The sequence below is a fragment of the Cydia strobilella genome, chromosome 5, assembly GCF_947568885.1.
Source record: "Cydia strobilella chromosome 5, ilCydStro3.1, whole genome shotgun sequence".
Classification (NCBI taxonomy): domain Eukaryota; kingdom Metazoa; phylum Arthropoda; class Insecta; order Lepidoptera; family Tortricidae; genus Cydia; species Cydia strobilella.
This window is the reverse complement of record NC_086045.1, coordinates 12980262-12995037: the sequence shown is the minus strand read 5'-3', so window position 1 is coordinate 12995037 and position 14776 is coordinate 12980262. Positions and strand designations below refer to the sequence as shown.

At 38.8% G+C, this 14776-nt stretch overlaps 1 protein-coding gene across 3 annotated transcripts in view; it reads right to left on the bottom strand.

The window, feature by feature from the left end:
- LOC134741656 (hemicentin-2-like) overlaps positions 1–14776 on the bottom strand; it is a 253547-nt gene that overhangs the window by 219538 nt on the left and 19233 nt on the right. The window contains exon 1 of one of the 3 annotated variants that reach the window (XM_063674515.1): positions 8359–8829. The exons of 1 other annotated variant lie outside the window; for it this stretch is intronic. The gene's annotated coding sequence lies outside the window, so the exon portion shown is untranslated. Of the gene's footprint in view, positions 1–8358; positions 8830–14776 lie in introns of those variants that run through there. One more of the 3 variants, XM_063674517.1, reaches the window with a different exon arrangement.

Below are 14776 nucleotides of genomic sequence, written 5' to 3'. Positions count from 1 at the left end.
TCATACCCTTACCTTTGACTAACCCTTACCGAAAAGCTAACCAAAAATAAGGCTAGCTCTTAATAAGGGTTACCCTTATCTTTAAGCGCTTTTTATAAAGGTTTCCCTTTACGTGAAAGAGACAGGATTAGTATATATCTACGGTAGTGTATGAAAAGGAAAGAAAATACGTGCCTAGTCAAAGAACGCCGCCGTCGCCGCCGACGATCGCTCGGATTCGAAGTAATGTGTGCTTTATGAACAAGGTAGATGACTTAAATTAGCACGCTTATATGCTAAAAGGGAAGCCCTTTATAAGGCTAACCCTTATAAGCACTATGCAAGGTGTTGGTAAGCGGATGATAAGGGTTTTGTAAGGGTATTTGGGCTACCGATTACTCAAATGTGGTAGCTTTATATAAGGGTTTTTAAAAGCAAAACAAAGGGTTTCGTCTGGCAAAGGGTATGGTGAGTTAAGCCTTATGCAATACCCTTATAAAACCCCGATAAGGGATAGCGGGCCGGTCCCTGATTTATACATATACTTAACGCATATACTTAAAAAGCGGCCAAGTGCGAGTCGGATTCGCCCACCGAGGGTTATGTACTTTTTAGTATTTTTTGTTATAGCGGCAACAGAAATACATCAACTGTGAAAATCTCAACTGTCTAGCTATCACGGTTCATGAGATACAGCCTGGTGACAGACGGACAGACGGACAGCGGAGTCTTAATAGTAATAGGGTCCTTTGGGTACGGGACCCTAAAAAGGATTATATTTTATTTCATCCTTTTTGAAGTCGGTTTTTTTTTGTAAGAAGTTTTTATTTCGCAAATAACGATGTATAAAATGTGAAACGTTATTCGACTAAACATTGCTTAAACGAAAAGATTACTCTGCCAAATGAAAATCGTCCAATAATAGTTCTGCTAATTTACACAGAAGCGAACTGAACTGTATGTGAACCAAGAGTCTGCGTAACGTTAGTCGACCAAAAGTTACATCTACAAATAAATCACTGCGAACCGATGTTCGGCGAATCGTTGTCTGCGAATCGATAATCTGCTAAAAATTATTCGGATAATCATTAGGCACCAACTGAAACGAGTGTGGGTTTATGAAACGAATGAAATGAGTTTCATAAACCCACACTCGTTTCATTTTGTAGCAGTCACATAAACTACTATTACAATTTTTCGTCACAGACTGTATCAAAAGGGTACATTTATTCAACAATTTCGTTCGAAAACCGATTGCAAGAGGAGGGTAAATCGGCACAACTGAGAATGATGTAGCACGCTGTATATGACACGCCATTTTCTTGCAATCCGGTACCCGTAAACTTTCGAGTACTCAACGACCCGGATTTACGGACCCCCATTACGACACTTCAACGGTATCCCTTCTCAAATACTTAGAAACAACGACAAAATGTTTTTGACGGGTTTTTTCATTTTTTTAGTTGAATTTTTTCTGTAATTTACTTGAATCAACATGTGAATAATTATTTTCCATCATATTTTCACGGAAACGTATACGTTCGTGTCTTGCTATTTCAGTCAGTCTCGATACAAAAAAAACCGGTCAAGTGCGAGTTCGTTTAACTCGCGCACCGAGGGCTCCGTACAAACCGTATTTTCTCATGTAACTATAATGACGAAAGACTTGCACAAGTAATGGCTAAGCATAATTGTTTACAGCGCCATCTATCGGCAAATTGGCTAACTAATTTGCGCGACCTGTATGTATGTTGGTTTTTCAGGGATAATTAGGGTTCCGTACCCAAAGGGTAAAAACGGGACCCTATAATTTACTAAGACGCCACTGTCCGTCTGTCCGTCTGTCTGTCTGTCCGTCTGTCTGTCACCAGCAGGCTGTATCTCATGAACCGTGATAGCTAGACAGCTGAAATTTTCACAGATGATGTATTTCTGTTGCCGCTATAACAACAAATACTAAAAAGTACGGAACCCTCGGTGGGCGAGTACGACTCGCAATTGGTTTTTATTAAATCATGTGAACCAATTTCAACAATTTTTGAATTATGCAAATGAAATTAGTAAATGTTTTTTGATAATTAAAAAAAAAGTTGTCTAGATAGGTGTGATTTTATTTTTCCTGTAATATGTATCCCATCAAAAACTTTACATGTAAAAGGATGCAAGTCCCGCAACGCAATTATTCTACTACAAAAAAGTTTTGAGATGTAATGTGATACCAAGTCGGTTATTTTAGTCAGTGCCAGGGGGTGTTCAAAGCGCATCAATATTAGATATCTTTAATTTTTAATACGTATAATGACTTGGCCATCGCACGGCTGCATAATGACATTAATGACATAAGGATCATCGTCAACTACATATTAAAAATAATTCTAATTGAACATAACGCTAGCGCTAATCACAGGCAGCTTGAGCATTACACATATTTAGGAGTACGGTACGGTACGAGTAAAGCATTATGTGCGATTGCCAAGTCATTAAAAATAAAAATAAAAAAGCCTTTAATTCCTCACAATTTGAACAATACTTAAATAATAAATAAATTATAGCTAATAACATACTTAATTATTAATTATATAAAATAACTTAATTGCTATGATTGGTGGACCTCTTCGCGAGTAAAGGCCTCCCCCAGCCGCCGCCATTCTGAGCGGTCCTGCGCTACTTCTTGCCATTTGTGCGGTACGGTGTCGGTGACGTCATCGACCCATCTTGTGGTTGGTCTGCCAGACTTTCTTTTCCCTTGTGGCCCTTTCCAAAGTGTCACTCGTTTGGTCCATTTTTGGTCGCTCATCCTCGCTATATGGCCTGCCCATTGCCATTTCATTTTCAGACAGTGTTCTAATGCGTCGATGACTCTAGTTCTCTCTTTTATTTTTGTGTTCCTCACTTTGTCTAGTCTTTTTAAGTTTAGTATGCTTCTTTCTTGGGCTCTTTGGCAAGTTTGAATCTTGTGTCTTATGTCTTTGGTGTAAGTCCAAGTCTGACAGCCGTAGGTCAAGCACGGCAATAAACTAGAGTCTAGAACTTTTTTCTTTAGACTTATTGGAAGGTTGCTTTTTAGGACCTCTTTCAGGCTCCAAAATTTGCTCCATGTTTTTGTTATTCGTCTGTCCAGTTCTTTAACTCCTCTGTCCTTTTCGAATGTGATTTGCTTGCCTAAATATATATAGCTCTCTACATACTCTATTTCTTCAGCATTGATATATATTTCGGCTCTATTTCCGTTAGTCATTATTTTGGATTTATTAATATTCATTTCGAGGCCGATACGTTTGCTCGTTGTTTGAAGTGATTGCATAATATCCTGTATTTCTTCGGGTTTGTTCGAAAATATTGCGATATCATCTGCAAAGCAGAGATGGTTTAAGTTCTTGCCGTCGATTTTGATGCCTTTATTTCTCCAGTTAAGCGATTTAGTGATGCTGTGTAAGACGGCAATGAATAGAGTTGGTGATATCGGGTCCCCCTGTCTGACTCCTCTTTCTATCTTTATTTTTTCACCTGTATTTTCAAGTTTAATTTTGCTTGTAGAGTTGATATATACGTATTTTAGAATATCTATGTATGTATTATGAATGTTGTGCTCTGACAGTGCTTTCCATATGGCTTCGTGGGATATAGTGTCGAAAGCTTTCTGAAAATCAATAAAAGCTATGTACATGACGCTATTAAATTCTATATTTTTATTCTATATGCCAAGTCATTATATGTATTAAAAATTGAAGATCTAATATTGATGCGGTTTTAGCACCGCCTGGCATTGACTAAAATAACCGAATTGGTATCACATTACATCTCAAAACTTTTTTGTAGTAGAAGAATTGCGTTGCGAGACTTGCATCGTTTTACGTGTAATGGTTTTGATGGGATCTCATCTCTTTTTGTAGGCAGTCCTTCTTTTCGGGTACTACTTCTTGTACGTCAGCTACCACTTTTCTCAAAGCTCATACTCATACCCGTCCCACACTATACTCGTACTCATACCTATACAATAGGTAGTCATGGCCATACCAAACTATACTTGTATTCATACAATACTCATACCCAAGTCCCCATCCCATACCCGCACTCATACCTATACCATATTAATATCCTTACCATACTTATAAACATACCATTCTCTTACTATACACATTTTTATACTCACATCGTACATCTTAGACCTTTGCATTACCTACTATTTGTTGGAACTGCAAAAGTAACTTTGTAATAGCATATTTTTATATGGGACTACAAACTTTCTTATGCAGTTCCTAAATCTTTAAAACGTGACTGATATTGCAATATTTTAAGGTTTTTTATGGCTTGTTAAGTTAAAAACTACTTATGTTTAAAATTTGAAGCTTATGAGTTGGCTAGAAGTACCTTAGAATTATGATGATCGGTGAGTGAGTGAGTGAGTGAGTGTGTCAGTGACAAAAGTAAGGAACTTTGACGTGCAATAATTCTTAAACTATAAGTTCAAATTGAATGTTCCTGGGAATATATGTAAGCCATATCATGCCCTATATGTCACTGAGAATTCAGGGATCTAGCTTTAGCCAGCACAAAATTACAGGACGTCGAAAATGGCCTGAATGGCTTCGAAAAAAGGATGGTACGACCGTGCCTGTTTGTTTTGCTCGACTTGGCGGGGGCACTGACGATAATTTTATTATTATGTAAAAATTTCATAATTTTTGTCGGTAAACTTCGGAGATAAGGGGGGAATATTTTTTTTTACTTTTACCTTCATAACTCCATTTTTTTTCACTACGAAAGAAAAAAAATGCTTTGTTACGTTCAATTTTAGCTCTTTCAAATGATATCCCACTTGATCTGGTAAACCCATCAATCTCCCTCCATCCATCCCGCGATCTCTCTTCGCTAGCCCTTAATCACCTGAGTTTGATTCGGTTAGGAGGTCGAACCAGACTGTTCTACCTCAGAGATGGCCAGGGGGCGCCACAAGCCCTCGGAAATTGTCATGTACTTGGAAATGTGCTGCTTTCGTATGTGCTGCTGGCCCGATTAGAGAAATACGCAGAGCAAATCCTTGGAGACTATCAGTGTGGATTTCGGCGTGATCGGAGCACAGTTGACCAAATCTTCCTTCTCAAACAGCTCATGGAGAAGAAATGGGAATATGCGGTGGAAATACACTCTCTCTTCGTAGACTTTGCCAAAGCTTACGACAGTATAGACAGACAGGCGCTCTTCTCCATACTCCGGAATTTTAAAATCCCAGACAAACTCGTAAGAATGATTGTGGTCGCCACGAGTATAAGTCGAATGCCAGTCAAAGTGGGAGGAGGGTTGACGGACGAGTTTGAAGTTATTACTGGTCTTAAACAAGGAGATGCGCTGTTATCCATGCTGTTTAACCTAGCACTTGAATACGTCATCAGGAAGGTAGAAATACTGGACGGCGGAGTGGAGTTAAACGGCCTGCATAAGATCATTGGGTACGCAGATGATCTTGCCCTTCTGGGAGAGGACAGCGTAACCATCACGGAGAAAGCAAGGGTATTGACGAAGGAAGGTTCGACGGTCGATCTCAAAATTAGCCAAGAGAAGACGGAATATTTACACATGCGGAGGCGCAGGAACACTTTGGAGCAAAGAGAGAACTTAGTTGTCGATGGTGTCTCGTACAAAGGAGTGAAGAAGTTCAAATACCTGGGCTGCATTATTAATGACACCCACTGCAGAAAAGAGGACATTGAACTTCGCATCCAAAGTGCCCTCAGATGCGCGGCGGCCCTTCACAAAATATTGGTGTCCAAGATTATGCGCCGGAAAACCAAGATTCGTGTCTACAAAACCGTTATTAGACCGATCTTGATGTATGGTTGCGAATGTTGGACACTTACTCTGAAGGAAGAAAATCAGCTCCTTGTCGCCGAAAGAAAAATATTCCGAAAGATCTTGGGGCCAACACAAAGAGAAGATGGTAGCTGGAGAATCCGGAAAAATCAGGAGATAGAAGACCTGGTCTCTGAACCAAACATTATAGGCGAAACCAAGTCAGCAAGACTCCGCTGGCTTGGGCATCTCGAGAGAATGACAGGCGATAGGGCAGCCAAAAGGGCCTACCTTGGACTCCACGTAGGTCGACGCCCAGCAGGTCGTCCTAAGTACCGCTGGAGAGACCAAGTCGAGAAAGATCTACGCGCCCTGCAAGCAGAAAACTGGGAGGAGATCGCACAAAACAGGGCGTGTTGGCGCTAACTCGTATCGGGTCGCTGAGCCAGTGGAGTTAGTTAGTTAGTTAGTTTGGAAATTTCGACCCATGCCACCGAGCCCGGGTGGCCGAACGGTTAAGGCATCTGTCGCGTAAACGGAGGACGCTGGTTCGATTTCAGCCCCGGGCACTGGAGGCCTTATTTTTACCTTTGTATATGATATTTATTTCGTTTATAGTTTAAATAGTAGTGTGACTACTTGTAAAAACATAAATTAAAATATTATAATAAGAAAGTAATTTAATTTAATTTGTTCTTAGAGCTACAATGATGTCCCTAGGCTGTTTACGTGGTAATAATTTAGTTCTGTTCAGCTCAGCAGAGTCCATAAATATGCAATATTTTCACATTTAGTAAATTAAAAAAAAAAACATTAAGATGTTAACAAAGCAGAGTCGCGAAAGCCAACAGTCTACAATAAAGATTAACGGATTAGTTCAGGGCCCGACCTGACGCGTACAGGCTATACCGGATTATTATAAATGGTCCTTCAAGATAACTTTTGAAGGAGTCATCTTGGATTTTCCTCCTTTTTCCGTCTTTCACCGACGTTGTGTGTGGTTGATAAACAAATGATCTCGACTCGGGAATAAATTACTTTGTATCTTTATTTTTTTCTTTATCCAGAGGGCGAATCATAATGTGAATATTTGAGTTGATGCCAATGCTTTGATTGTTTCGGTTTCAATGTTTTGTGATGTCTGAAGTTTGTTTGGTCCTTAAATTATGTTCTGCCTTTTTTTACCATTTGACAAGCTGAAGGTCATGAAATTACTTAAATAATCAGCTTGAAAACAGAGTCCGTATATATTGAAGAACATTAAATATGTAGGTATAACCGTGTACATATAAAACCTAAAACTACAGGCAGATTTTATTCAAAATATTGTATTCGGTTACCGCGATAGTTATTTTACTCATGAAATAAAGCTATGAAAACCAATAACCAGAATACTGCGCGAGGCCATTGAGATTAAGAAATATCCAAACTTTAATAGGGAAGATGGCTTTTCTCTACCACGAGCTTGGGATCCTGTTGTCCGTCTGATAAAGGAACAAGTGACATTAGGCTGTGAGACCTTGGTGTTGGATGATGTTGGACATTCTGAGTATATAGGTAATATGTTTTTGAAAAAATGTGTCCCGCCGTTTCTTGCCGGACCCATATTGGGATACCCTCCTACAATTTAGGAGGGAATTACATCTTCTCGGGTCAGAGGTGAAGGGTTAGAGCCGGCATAGCTTTATCGCGTATATCTTTACTTGAAAATAGTTGTATTGTATAACTAGACTTATGAATCGATTTTGCATGTTCATTATTTTTGTATGTGGGTATTTTTGCACATTGTAGCTTTTCTTCAGTCATCCGTTAACCACGTAAAGGGTTCAAAACGTTTCGATGTATAATTTCAATATACGCGATATAATCCGTTTTCATAGTTATACTCAGGTTCAAATAAGAAAAAAAAATGTGTAACATAATTCTATCACCTACTAAATAAATAAAAACTGTAGACTAAACTTTTTCACCCCTCATATTCTGAAAGTTCACATTTCATAGGCTGATAGCTAGAGTGGAAAGTTTTTTTTTTATTTGTACTTCCAGCAACGGCTACTTATACCATATTATTCAGTTAAAAGCTCTAATAATAGCTTCCGCATTTTCAGACCAAGTTTTATTGAAATTAGATGTCAATTATTGCATTGCACGACTAAAAAAATATCTCCTTGTATTTAATAATTTTTTCTGTTTTTAGTATTTGATATTATAGCGGCAATTGAACATTTCAACTGTCTACCTATCACTGTTCGCGAGATACAGCCTGGTGACAGACAGACAGACAGACAGACGGACAGTGGAGTCTTAGTAATAGGGTCCTGTTTTTACCCTTTGGGTACGGGACCCTAAAAACAAGACACCTGGCTCTTGAGACATGTTTTCATCCGTAGGTAAGTTTTGTTTTACCAAAATGTTGAAAACTTTTAAGCTTTACTGACAAATAATTTTAACAAACAGGTATTTCAAGTTATTCCCGTTTTAGCACTAAAACACAGGACATCCGTATAGTGCGCCAGCCGCAAGATAAACAAAACCGACTCGGGCACCACAAATCGTCGGCGCGATAAAACACTTAAGCTTCGCACTCACCGTAACCCGGGATAAACTTCGCTCGTTCATCATGAACACCGTTCACAGACACTACAACAAACACAGTTAAAATACGCGGAAACTCTTCAAAATTTATACAAGTTCCCAAGATAGCACAGGCTTTGGAACCGCTAGAATCAGACCGCATCCATAATTCATGCACACGCAAAGTTTTTAATTCACAGTATCCGTTAGAGTTCAAATTGGAATCGCACAAATTAGTGACGCGTCAATGTTCGGTGCTAAATTGAACGTTCGTGTGCGCTTGCTGAACGCCGCGCTCACACTACCTAAGGGCGTATCTTGACAGATCCCTATTGCGCTTGCGTGAAACGAAGTGACTCTTTGGCCTGACGGACTTATTCACGAGTTAATTAATATATCAAACTTTTCTCCGCCTGTGAAGGTATAAAGTAAGTCCTTTAATAAATATTTGGCTTAGTGTCCCTTTCCTTGTGGCCGTAGCCGCAAAGTTTTGACGTCTTCGAGTTAACCACTACAATTTTCCTTTCCGGGCTAAGTAACCAATTAAGGTGTTAATAAATTAATTTTCTGAGTCCGCTTGGCTGCTGCTGGAAGCTTACTAATTGGCACACTAATTACTTATTTAACTTAAGTATTCTCATTTAATTTTTGCATGTAAGAAAAGTTTTGTATGTCTTCTAATCTGTTATTAGGTACCGTTAACCGGGGTGAATAGGGACAAAACTTAAAACATGATTTACCTGACAATTTCTTAATAACCTACCCACACAAATTGTTACGTACAAAATCTACTATTATTTTCTATCGTATGGTACAATTTTTGTGGGTTATTTTTAATAAATTGACATGTAAATCATTTTTTAACTTTTGTCCCTATTCATCCCAGCCATCCCTATTCACTCCGTTTGACGGTATGTCTGGATGATAATCCAGATAAAAGATAAAAGATGTTTTATATTTTTTAAATTACTTCTAATGCCTATCGAAAAATTTCCAATTTCACTTCAAGTACTTGGTTAGTGAATATTTTTATCACTATCACAAATGAGCCGGGGTCCCGGAGGCCGAGTAGATCTGATCTCCGAATTTCAGTCCCGAAGTCGCGGGTTCAAATGCTGGCTCTCACAAATGAGTTTTACTTATGTACGAAATATCATTAGATATTAACCACTAGCTTTTCGTCGAAGAAAAACATCGTGAGGAAACCTGCATCCATCGCTGCAAATAAATTCAAAGGTGTATGTGAAGTCCACAACCTGCATGTGCTGGCGTGGGGACTAAAGCACACCCTCGCGCGCATGAGAGGTAGGCCTGTGCCCAGCAGTGGGAGTGGGACACGTATATAGGCTGAAATATTACTATTATTTTCTATCACAAAATAAACTAGGAATAGCTATTTATGCAACAAGTGCGGAAAGTGTATGATTTCCGACGAGTGTATAAAGAATACGAGTCGGAAATCATCTTTACGCACGTGTATCATACAATGTTTTACTATGCATTGTGCGAGTAAATAAAAAAACATATCATGGCAAATAAGTTTAATTATTAAAAAATTGAAAACAAAAAGCACTAGTGCGGAAAAGTAGTACTTTCCGCATGATATGGCTCCGTAGGAAACGCACTTTTCGAGCATATGCATTGTAAATATTTTTTTTATATTTTCACGAGACACTGTACAAGCAATTGCGTTTCAAGCTTGTTTGCGAGCAACGCGGAATTGAACCGGTGTCTTCAGTTTACGCGGCTAGCGTCTTGACTACTACAGCACCCGGCCAAGACGTTATATAGCCGTATAGGCTGACGTTCAATTCCGACTTCAGCCACCGGAGGGCTTGGTCTCTCTTTCTTTAGTATATGATATATATTTTTAGGGATCCGTACGTCAAAAGGAAAAAACGGAACCCTTATAAGGATCACTCGTCTGTCCGTCTGTCACAGCCTATTTTTTCCGAAACTACTGGACCAATTAAGTTGAAATTTGGTATACATATGTAAGTTTGTGACCCAAAGACGGACATGTAACGTAAACAAATAAATTTTAAACATGGAGGCCACTTTTGGGGGGTAAATAAGAAAATTTAAAAATTAAGTTTTTCAAACTATATCGTGTTACATATCAAATGAAAAAGATCATTGTGATAATCTCAGATACATTTTTTTATAATTTTAGGATAACCAATTTAGAAGTTATTCAAGAAAATAGACAAAAAATTACCATTCCCCCCCTTTATCTCCGAAACTACTGGGTCTAAAATTTTGAAAAAATACACAAAATAGATCTTTACCTATAGATTACAGGAAAAACTATTTTTCTTTTTATAGAAAAAAATATTCTTCATCTACTTGCCTTACTGGGATTTAAACCCAAGACGATTAGCTCTAATATCGATTTGCTTTTACTTAGAACAACAAACAGTTAAATCGTTACATATAGAGATAAAACTTAAACAATGTTTTGCTGTATGAAACGTATAAAAACCGGACAAGTGCGAGTCGGACTCGCCCACAGAGGGTTCCGTACTTTTTAGTATTTGTTGTTATAGCGGCAACATAAATACATAATCTGTGAAAATTTCAACTGTCTAGCTATCACGGTTCATGAGATACAGCCTGGTGACAGACAGACAGACGGACGAACAGACAGACGGACAGTGGAGTCTTAGTAATAGGGTCCCGTTTTTACCCTTCGGGTAAGGAACCATAAAAATTTTGCCATCACAAACTACGCTAGAAAGTGCTAGAAAGACATTTGCTGTCGAGCGAAAGTATTTGCGACGCAATTTAAAAGCATGTACCTATCTTGACCTACCTGTCATTCATTCGTATGTTATTTTTACACATACATATACCAAAATTACTTCATTCAAAATGATAGTATGTTTAATTATAAATATAGTAAATTTAGTACAGGACATGACGGTATATTAGCAAGCCAATTGTATTTAAAGTGAAAGAACGTAAAAATATATAAAGGACCGACTTACCATAATTTAATATACTTCCCGGTAAATATAGTTTATTCACTGATACAAAAGAAAAGGAAAGAAAACCTTACGTTCGTGCGGCGTGGCAAAATCCTATCGATTTTTGTTTGACCCAACTTCTGAACCTACACTTTTAATTGGGTTATTACCGGGTTGATGATGAAAGCTATACTTGTACCAATTTTTTAACTTCGTTTGTTACAAACGTAATAACGACCAATATTTTAATAAATATTCCAAGACGTCTTCACTATGACTTGTCCGTACTCGAACCTGGCCACTTGCCACTTACATACCCGCCTTTTTATAATAATTCAAAATTGCGGGAACCAGTGACAAGTAAGAGTCAATTGATACTCTTTTATACTTACTACTACCTAGAGCGGTACTGTCATAGTAAATTTTGTAACCCCAGTAAATTCACTGCCATCTGTCGACACACTTTAAAACTAAAAATGAAGATTTATAATAATACGATAAAATGTCTTTAAATATGGATAAATGATTTTTTTTATTTGCATTAATTATTTTTATGATTTTGACCCATGTTCTTTCACTGATATGTGTTAAAATTGTTAAATAACAAACGAAACCGTTAACGCCATCTACACGACAGTAGGCCAAAGCTAGTAGCGCCCTCTGAACGAGAATCAAATTTTCTTGATTTTCGAGGCACGTTTTTTCCTTAGACTGTATCCATCTATTACGGAGTTATATCTATCTTTTCTACTACTCTTTATAACTAATCATAAATAAAAGTAAGTATGATCAAAATATAACCTATTAATAAATAATGAGCCTAACAATCTTACTTCGGATATCTTGAGGTATGTTTTAAATTCGAAAATGTAGAACCTTGGGTGGGCGAGTCCGACTCGCACTTGTCCGGTTTTTTATGATATAGAAGGCAAACGAACCAAATCGCCTTATGCTTACCGATTACCGCCGCCCATGGAGACCTGGTCCGGAAATACCGCAGGCGACAGATCATTCCATAGTTTAGCTGTATATATAGGTAGGTAGGTACAGTAAAGTTAACATCAAGTAGATAGTGATGGCCAAAGTGACCAAATATACATACCTATTGTAAAACGCCTTTGTTACCATAGAAATAAAGATGTATTCCCATATATTTGGTCACTTTGACCGAGGCGATGTATTTGATGCTGACTGTAGGTACATTAATTAAACTTGATAGGTTTATTATTATTTCATGTACCTAACATGTAACTCAATGTAATAAATTAAAAGCCAACTATCAAACACAAAAACGTTAACACAACTGAATTTTTTTATTTTCGACCTTGTGCCGTTCGGTATTAAGTATAAAATTGCAAATTTTATTTGTTTTGCGTGTTTCTATTTTGTTTGCAGTATTATTGTTGTATTATGTGACGTAATTGATTAGGCTTGAGGGGCGTGACGCCTTTAGGGACTGCTATTTCTTGTTTACCGTCAATATTCATTATTTCATTATTTGTAATGAAATAAAATAAAATTTCATATAATGCTACATGCCGATTTTTTTTTTAATTAAACAATTGTAATGCGCTTATAGTACGACTCCTAGCACTCACAAACTTGAAAAGTATGATCCCATTCGGCAAAGAGTATCCAGTCTGGGAACACCCAAATATTCCGAAACACGTTTTTCCGATTTTTATAACCACGATTTTCATAATCCCGGTTTTTTATAAGTCCGAAATATCAAAATTACGGTTTTTAAAAATACGATGGAATAAAATCACGAATGTGCTATTTCCGAAAACTTAAAATCCGATTGTCACTTGACCGAAAGCTTAAAGTTTGGAGGAAATTTACACTTTTCCGAAAATATTTATTTCCGAATTCCTAAATTCAAATCATCATTCGATTGGAAATGAAATAATTCGGTATTCAGAAATTCGGTCTTTTGTAAGGTCGGAAAAATGAAATTCGTGATATTCATATAAAGACTCACGTTTTACTTTAGTAATTCGGTATTCAGCAATTCCGTTTTTTGTAAGGTCGGAAAAATGAAATCCGTGATATTCAAATGAAGACTCACGTTTTAGTAATTATTACAGGTGCCTGTCGTGCCGCATCACGTTAAATTCGGCATAAAATATTTTTGGCATAAAAATTCGGCATCAATAAATTAGGCCGACCGGGTAGTCCATCCCCGCTTAATCTTGTGCAGTGCCCACATTGTCCCCAACCGAAGTTTTTTAAAGGACAGCGGGGTCTGCAGATACACATAAGCAAAGCGCACAAGTCCACTTACAGCCAGTCCATTCTTCAATTGCCGGCTGCTAATACCTCCCCTCACATTTCCAGCCCTCTTTTGTCACCGACTCCTGCTGCCTCTTTGCGTGTGCCTGTGGCGCATCCATCGCCTTCTCTAGCTCCCTCGCGGTATGATTCTGTTTCTCTTTCTAACACCCTGAGTAGTCATAGGAGAGCTTTACCGGTCGTCAAACGAATACCTAGAGGCGCGAGGTTTACTGTCGCGACCAGCCTTTCAAAAGCCATTGACGACTGTGCAATGAAAATTCGCCTTCTAGCTGGGAAGGTCTCCTGTTATTCGCTTTCAACACGTTACACGTGACTAAGAAGGATCCTCGCCGTTCCCTTACTTCCAAAATTAAACAGAACTGTACGCGTTCAGGCAATGTTGACACGTCGCAGGTGGTTAATATGCAATATGGAAATAATTCGCGAGATTTGCTCAAGGTCATTGAGGCAAAGATCAATGATGGAGATCTCAAAGGCGCGGCGCAAATTGTTTTCTCCAGTGACACGTCTGCGCCAGATACGCCTGAGACACTCGCGAACACTCTGGAAGCTAAGCATCCGCTAGCCTTTTCAACGTCGAATTTCCCCGATCCGCCCGACTCTGCCCTACCTTTTTTGCAAGCTAGCGAGGATGCAGTCATGGCAGCTATAATGTCTTTTAAGAACGGATCAGCCGGTGGCTTAGATGGTTTAAGGCCCCAGCACCTTAAAGATCTCATTCTCGGCGTTCCTGGTGGCAGGAACGACGACTTACTCGCGAGTATTACCCGCCTTGTCAACCTCATGCTTGCCGGAAAGGTTTGTGCAGATGTAGTCCCAACTCTGGACGGGGCCAGTCTTTGCGCTTTGCGTAAAAAGGATGGCGGCATTCGCCCCATTGCCATTGACTCAACATTCCGGAGGCTTGCTTCAAAAGTCGCTTGCAAAAGTATCGCCGAAGGCCTGGAGCCCATGTTCCAGCCAACTCAATTGGGTTTCGGCTCCAAGGGAGGGCGTGAGGCTGCAGTTCATGCCTGCCGAACTTTTTTACACCGTTGCGAGGACCAAGTGCTTCTAAAATTAGGCATCAGAAACGCTTTCAACTCTGTGGACCGTGGCGCCATGTTGACGGAGGTGCAGAGAAATATCCCTGGCTTATACCCGTACGTTTGGCAGTGCTACAGGTACCCCTC